This window comes from Oreochromis niloticus, unplaced genomic scaffold, assembly GCF_001858045.2.
Source record: "Oreochromis niloticus isolate F11D_XX unplaced genomic scaffold, O_niloticus_UMD_NMBU tig00008034_pilon, whole genome shotgun sequence".
In the NCBI taxonomy this organism is placed as follows: domain Eukaryota; kingdom Metazoa; phylum Chordata; class Actinopteri; order Cichliformes; family Cichlidae; genus Oreochromis; species Oreochromis niloticus.
Window position 1 is genome coordinate 45,916 of NW_020328920.1, and position 7,549 is coordinate 53,464.

Here is a 7,549-nt window from a genome sequence, read left to right on the forward strand (position 1 = left end):
AAAACTCCCAACAACGTTCCTGGTACATTTTCCATACGTAAGACTCCTTAAAGACAGAGAGCAAGAGGTAAGGAGGGTTTGCTTCATGTGTGTTACATTTAAAGTGTAATTATCACATCAGCTTTGTTCATTATGGAAATTAGTACTAGCATTGTAACCTCTAGGTACCTACTGAAATGAACAAAGCTAGCCTAGAACCCAGAGTGCCATTAAAGCCGACCCCAGCCCAGCAGTCAGACCTGATCTTCAACAGCTAACAAAGGCAGTGATGTGCAGTCAGGGTGCAGCGTCCGTTTCTATGTGTTCATGTTTCTAAAGCAGAATCCCTGTGGTGATCACTTTAAAGTATCTTTGTGCTGGTTTTCATTTTGCATTGTGCTGTCGGCTTTGTGCTCATGCCTAAATACTACAAGAAAGCTCATATGTGTGTGCTCAATGGGATAGTGATTGTGTTGGTGTGTGGGACTGTAGCCTCAGGTTTATATTGTTAAATGTAATTATAAGACAATGTGTTTCAGGTCATTATACGGAGAAACAGAAAAGTAACATAACAAGTAGTGCAACAAATGAATTTCTCTGGTGAGTAATTAAATAACATATATATTACTTTAAGAAAAGTGTTCTGGGTAATATTTGTAATCTGTTACTTATTTTGAAAAATGATCCCAGATATGATCACAACAGGGAAATGCTTTAAACATGCACAAACATTTGACCACAAAACATGCAATTAATATGCACAGATGTAATGTCTTTGATATGCTGCTTAGAGATGGTGACTCTCCAAGCAGAGCCAATCAGAACCCAATGAGAATCAATAAGAGAATTGATAAGTGACATCAACAGTGGTATTGAATTTGCTAAATTTGTATAAATTCTCATCCCTTACTACAAGCCGTTTTTGTCTGAATCACACATTATTTGATCATTTGATATGCTGGGGTTTAAAAGCTCCTGAGCTCATACCACAGAAGTGAATGCTAGAAGCTAACTAAGAATATTTTTAAGCTTCCAGTTATACTTTAAAAACTGCACTTGAAGTAGCGGAAAAACTTAAAACAATTTAAAAGAAAACCAGAGTGACCAAAAGAAGGAATCCAGCAAAAGGGAGAGTAGACGATCACTACAGATGCACCCACTGACCAGCCATGGACTGGAATTGGTTGATCTCCAATGTTCTCCACCCTGATCAGTGACCAGCCAATCAGCCCTGCATAAAGCCCTGCATTTATGCATTCACAACAGGCATTAAAGGTAAATCAGACTGAGCGGCATAAACTAACATGTCAATAGTGTGAAAGCGCTGAGTTGTGCTTATATGATTGGGCCTGGGTCTCCTTCAGTGTATGAAAAAGGCAAGCCTTCAACATTCACCACACCTTACACGTTGTTGTTTAGCTTGGAGACTTTGGATTCCTTGACTGAAAACTGCTGAAACTGCCCTGTTGTAGCACTCATTCCCAGTGACGATTCTGTGAATGTCCACAGTGTAATCTCAGGGTTCACAGAGCAAGTGGTCAAAACAGGACTTCTGGAACGTGATCCAGAAATAGCACCCATGATGGAATATCATCAGTATATATCCAACAAAATGATCTTGAATGGGAGACTGGCCAGTTTTTAGTTTTAAACAAACCTCATTACTACAAAGACATTTATGAAAAACTTCTATAAAGTATTCTGCTTTAATCACATAAGATACAAACTGATTACAAGTTTGTTTTGAGGCCCTTGTTTAGGAATTAGTTAAACATTACAGGAAATGTTATCCTTGTATTGATCGAACATACAAATATGACCAGAGGTGATTTTCAATGTTCCATACTGAGGCTTTAACAATGTAAGCAGCCATTAAAAAACTGTTACTGGCAGAGAGAGTGGAAAGGTGTTTACCTGGCCTGTGTGCTCTGTTTCATCTTTGTTGATGAGATACATCAGAAAGAATCTGAAGCGCACACACACACACACACACACACACACACACACACACACACACACACACACACACAGTTGTTAGAAAACACAAACAGTATTATCATTGCATATATCAGTCACACAGCATCAGTGCCAGATGTTACAGTAGCACTTGCTGGCTGGAGGCAGTTGTGTATTCTTGCCTGTGTGGGTTCTCTGAGGCTTCCTGCCACATTCAAAGGACATGTTGTTAGATTAATTGGTGATTCTGGCCATAGGCGTGAATGTGCATGTGAATTGTTGTCTTCTGAGAGACTAACAACCTGTCCAGGGTTTGCCCCACCTCTCTCCTAATGACAGCTTGGACTGTACAACAATTTTAAGAAACTTCTACATAAAGCATATACCTAAAAATGAGGGCTGGCTCGAGACACAGTACTGTATTTAGGGTTAAAGTCAACAGACATTTGAAATTTTGGTTGTATTTTCTATTACAGCTCAAGAACGTAATGTGGCCATTTCCAAGTTATTACTACTCAGTTACCAAAGTATCCAAGTAGTATCATGGTAGCAACTGTGGTTACAGTTGAGTAATGCCACACTGAAATTTATGTAACTGGATAAGAAGTGTCCAAACACTGGGATAATAATGTGGAAATGCACCTCGGTGTAACACAAATGCTGTGGTACAAAACAAGCCAAGACAAATATCATAGATATCATCACATCTACCTGAGATTGGGGACCAAGCCCCAAGTACCCCAAGATTGGGCACCTATCTTTCATTAACTGACCTGAAAGACTGTGTACTATGTAGGTGTGATGATCTATGATGATGTAGGTGTTAAAAGGTACAATAAGACACAGAGAAATGCAGACACTCTCCAGATGTACTTACAGGTAGTTGGCTAAGTTGTGCTCCTGTAGAGTGTGCGTTTCAAAGCCGTGTGGCACGGTGTCAAAGTAGTCATTACCTATTCCACAGATAAAACATTTGGTCTGCAAGAGAAACACGGGATAGTTAAGTGGTTGTCATTTATTGTAACCTATTGGCAATCTTCATCTATGCCCCTGTTGGAGATACAGCTATGCAAAACAACTACAAAACGTATATTTTTACATGTTCATATGCCTCAGTTGTAAAAAACTGCATTGAAGTGTTGTGTGTTTTCACCTCCATGTCTTCTTTCACTTGTTCCTGCTGATCCCTCAGATCTCCAAAGGCATCAATGATTAACCCTAGAATTTCACAGAGGGTGGAGCTTAAACATGCCGGTCCACATTATTACACTGAATACAACAATAGATATGAAACCGCAGGCTATCTGCTTTATCTACTATAATACTTCTAAAGGAGTATTTTTTGCTATTCAGTTACATTCTCTATATTACATCCAAAGAGCGTATGTCCCTATAGAGAAGGCTATAAATACTAAAACAAAGCCTAGACAGATGCAAAATTCTGAATGGTCCAGGTCCCATCATATTTAAAAGCCTCATAATATCATATTAATCCAACTGAGCACTTCAGTGTCAGAATGTAAGCTAACATTTGGTTTGTTTCCAAAAGTAGAATGGGAGGAAGAGCCCTCAGCTCTAACCAACTCTTCTCCAATGAAACCAGCTTCCAGTCTGGGTTCTTGAGACAGACACCCTACTTTAAGATTAGGCCCCAAACTTTTGTTTTGACAAGCTTAGTTATCATCATTGTCAATATGTATGGCAGAGGGAAACAATTATTTGGTTCCTACTCAATTTCTACTACCACTGAAGTTTCTCACTTGAAAAGAAACGAACAGTCTCTAATTTTTATGGTAGTTACATTTTAATGGAGAGAGAAAGAATATCAACCTAAAATCTAAAATTTCATTGAAGTTATGAATTGATTTGCATATCACTGAGTGAAACAGATAGTTAATCCCCAACCAAAATATGACTTTGCGCTTGGTGAAGAAACCCTTGTTGGCACACACAGTGATAAGGCATTTCTTTTAGGTGATCAACGGGTTGCACATCTTACGAGAGATTTTGGCCCACCCCTCTTTACAGAAATTCTTCAGATTACTTGGCTCCTTCTTGCAGTTCAAAGCTTTAGCTCCCTCCACAGATTTTCTATTGGACTGAGCTCTGCAGACTGGCTAGGCCACTCCATGGTAGGCAGCACAACTAATGTGCTGCTTCTTCTTCCGCCACTGCTTCGTTGCCTTGGTGGTATATTTTAGTTCACTTTCATGCAAGAAGACCCATCTAAACCCATCTTAGGTGTTCTGATTGAGAGTTTACAGTACAGTACACCTTCTTTGGGGAACCAGCTTCCAGTTGGGATTCAGGAGACAGACACTATCTCTACTTTTAAGGTTAGGCTTCAAACTTTCCTTTTGATAAAGCATATAGTTAGTGCTGGATCAGGTGACCATGAATCCTCCCCTAGTTACCGTGTTGCACTGTTTCGTCTTTAGTCACCTTTTCTCTCACTTTGTGTTTATACACCGCTCTGCATTTAATTATTAGTTATTTTTAATCTCTGGCTCTCTGTCTTTGTCCTGTCTTCCTTCCCTCAGCCCAACCGGTCGTGGCAGATGGCCGCCCTCCTGAGCCTGGTTCTGCTGGAGGTGTCCTTCTGTTAAAAGGGAGTTTTTCCTTCCCAGAGCGGTTCCTCATAGGAGGGTCATATGATTGTTGGGGTTTGTGCTTGTTTTTTGTATTATTGTAGATAAAAGGCACACTGTGGAAGATAGACAGAGTTTAATAATAAGTAATGATTAAGTTTTTTATGGGAAGAGGAGGATTTTAAAATCAGTTCTGAATTTAACAGGGAGCCAATGAAGAGACGTTAATATGGGAGAAATATACTATATCTAGTCCCTGTCAGTACTCTTGCTGCAGCGTTGTGGGTTAACTGAAGCTTTTCAGGGAGTTTTTAGGACATCCTGATAATAATGAATTGCAGTAGTCCAGCCTGGAGTAATAAATGCACAAAATAGTTTTTCAGCATCAATCTGTGACAGAATATTTTATAATTTAGAGATGTTGTGCAAAGAAAGCAGTCCTATATTTTCTTTAATATGCATATATCCTTACCCCAGAGTTAGTATCTGGTTAGGCACTATGCTTCGTGGAATTTTTAAGGCCAAGTACAATAAGCTCAGTTTTATCTGAAAAGCAGGAAATTGGATGGTTAAGTTGGGCTGATTAAGGCTGTTGGCTGATGCGATGTTCAGAGTTGGAAATCTGCCCTGAGGGGACGGGAAAAAATTCAGGAAATTCCAACTTCCGATTCACATAGAAAGCACCATCTGACCATTTTTGCTACTATAAGCCTTATTGTAAGGAAGGAGACAAATCTTGCTAGGACACTGCCGTTCATTAGTGCATCTCTCCATCCCACTAAGCACCTGTCACCTTCTTGAACTACAGACAGGCAGAGCTGCCACCCTCAGCCCCTAATAGGAGACAAAAGAGCTCTATGGAATGCAATGGGTGGCTGACTATAGGGATTAGTGTGTGTTTGTGTGTCCTGAAATTTCCGGGTGACAGAAGCTTCCTTTTATCCTCAGAAAATACCATAGAGCCCTTATATAGTATTTCTTTCAGATGGCTTAGCAGCAGAAAACATTCTCATCTAAGCTGAGTCTTTACTTGGCATGTCTCTCATCACTGACAAGATGGTCATATGTTGGCTTTGCGATACACTTATCTTCACCCCTGACCCACACTGACATGCATAATGACACAGGTGTTTATGTATAAGTAATGGCTTACACTACCAACATTAAATTCATCATAATTGTTCCATTTCTGTTTCATGGCTACATCTTGGTTAACTTACTATGTCACAAAGTTGTCTCTTTTAATCTGGCTAATCAATGTCAGCTTGTGCTGCATAGTAAGGTAGGTAGGCACCGCTATCATGAAACTGGTATCCCATTTTCTACTAATATATCTAATATTCTGGATATTATAAGTGAGATATTTGTATTTATTAAGCTATTTCTTATAAATGTAAACTTTGTAACATATGTATTATTTATTTTACTTTAGTTGTTACTGTTTTTGTCTTGGAGAAACTGTAAGTGCATAATTTTCTTAGGGATTAATAAAGTGTCCTGATTTTGATACTCCAAATGCCCTTATCCAGGTCACCATTTTGGCTTGACTTCCTGGAGCCAAATAAGGTAATGCCCAAAGACAGCCTTAAACTGAGCTTAAATCACAGTAAAGGCTCAGGTTAGTAACATATAATTATTTATATTACTTCCACTGTTGCTATTCCTAAACACTAATAATGCCTGAAAAAGAAGCGGACAAAATAAGTAATCTTCTTACTGCCTGAGGTAACACTGCGAGATTAAAACTACTGACTCACAGCTCTCTGTCCATAAATGGAAGTGTTTGCTCTTTACAGACAGCAAAGAACAAAGTTTTAGTCAGACAAATGTGATGGGAGCAACTTCCCACAGCCAAGAAAGTGAAGCAGTGCATACCAGACATCCCAGTATTAGCTTTGGGTACAAAAAAGTATGTCGAGGCTCTCTTGGTGTAATTTTGGTAGGCTGGCCACTCCTGAGAAGCTTCACAGGTGTTCCATTTGTTTTCATTTATGAATAATGGCTCTCACCCATCATTCATATTTATCATCATATTTATCCCAATATTTTTATATGACATAATTGCCAGACACAATAACCAGAATTTTATCTTATACAGGGAGTGCAGAATTATTAGGCAAATGAGTATTTTGTCCACATCATCCTCTTCATGCATGTTGTCTTACTCCAAGCTGTATAGGCTCGAAAGCCTACTACCAATTAGCATATTAGGTGATGTGCATCTCTGTAATGAGAAGGGGTGTGGTCTAATGACATCAACACCTATATCAGGTGTGCATAATTATTAGGCAACTTCTTTTCCTTTGGCAAAATGGGTCAAAAGAAGGACTTGACAGGCTCAGAAAAGTCCAAAATAGTGAGATATCTTGCAGAGGATGCAGCAGTCTTAAAATTGCAAGCTTCTGAAGCGTGATCATCGAACAATCAAGCGTTTCATTCAAATAGTCACAGGGTCGCAAGAAGCGTGTGGAAAAACCAAGGCCCAAATAACTGCCCATGAACTGAGAAAAGTCAGCATGCAGCTGCCAAGATGCCACTTGCCACCAGTTTGGCCATATTTCAGAGCTGCAACATCACTGGAGTGCCAAAAGCACAAGGTGTGCAATACTCAGAGACATGGCCAGGTAAGAAAGGCTGAAAGACGACCACCACTGAACAAGACACACAAGCTGAAACGTCAGACTGGGCCAAGAAATATCTCAAGACTGATTTTTCTAAGGTTTTATGGACTGATGAAATGAGAGTGAGTCTTGATGGGCCAGATGGATGGGCCCGTGGCTGGATTGGTAACAGAGAGCTCCAGTCCACTCAGACGCCAGCAAGGTGGAGTACTGGTTTGGGCTGGATCATCAAAGATGAGCTTCTGGGGCCTTTCGGGTTGAGGATGGAGTCAAGCTCAACCCCAGTCTACTGCCAGTTTCTGGAAGACACCTTCTTCAAGCAGTGGTACAGGAAGAAGTCTGCATCCTTCAAGAAAACATGATTTTCATGCAGGACAATGCTCCATCACACGCGTCCAAGTACTC

At 39.9% G+C, this 7,549-nt stretch overlaps 1 long non-coding RNA gene across 1 annotated transcript; it reads right to left on the reverse strand.

Annotated features, from left to right (window-relative positions):
- LOC109200936 (uncharacterized) lies at positions 1-3,195 on the reverse strand. Its single transcript, XR_002060982.2, has 4 exons — positions 3,089-3,195; positions 2,813-2,913; positions 1,894-1,945; positions 1-46 (listed from the first exon to the last, which is right to left on the reverse strand). It is a non-coding gene; the product is annotated as an uncharacterized LOC109200936 (long non-coding RNA).
- Between the last annotated feature and the right edge of the window lie 4,354 nt (positions 3,196-7,549).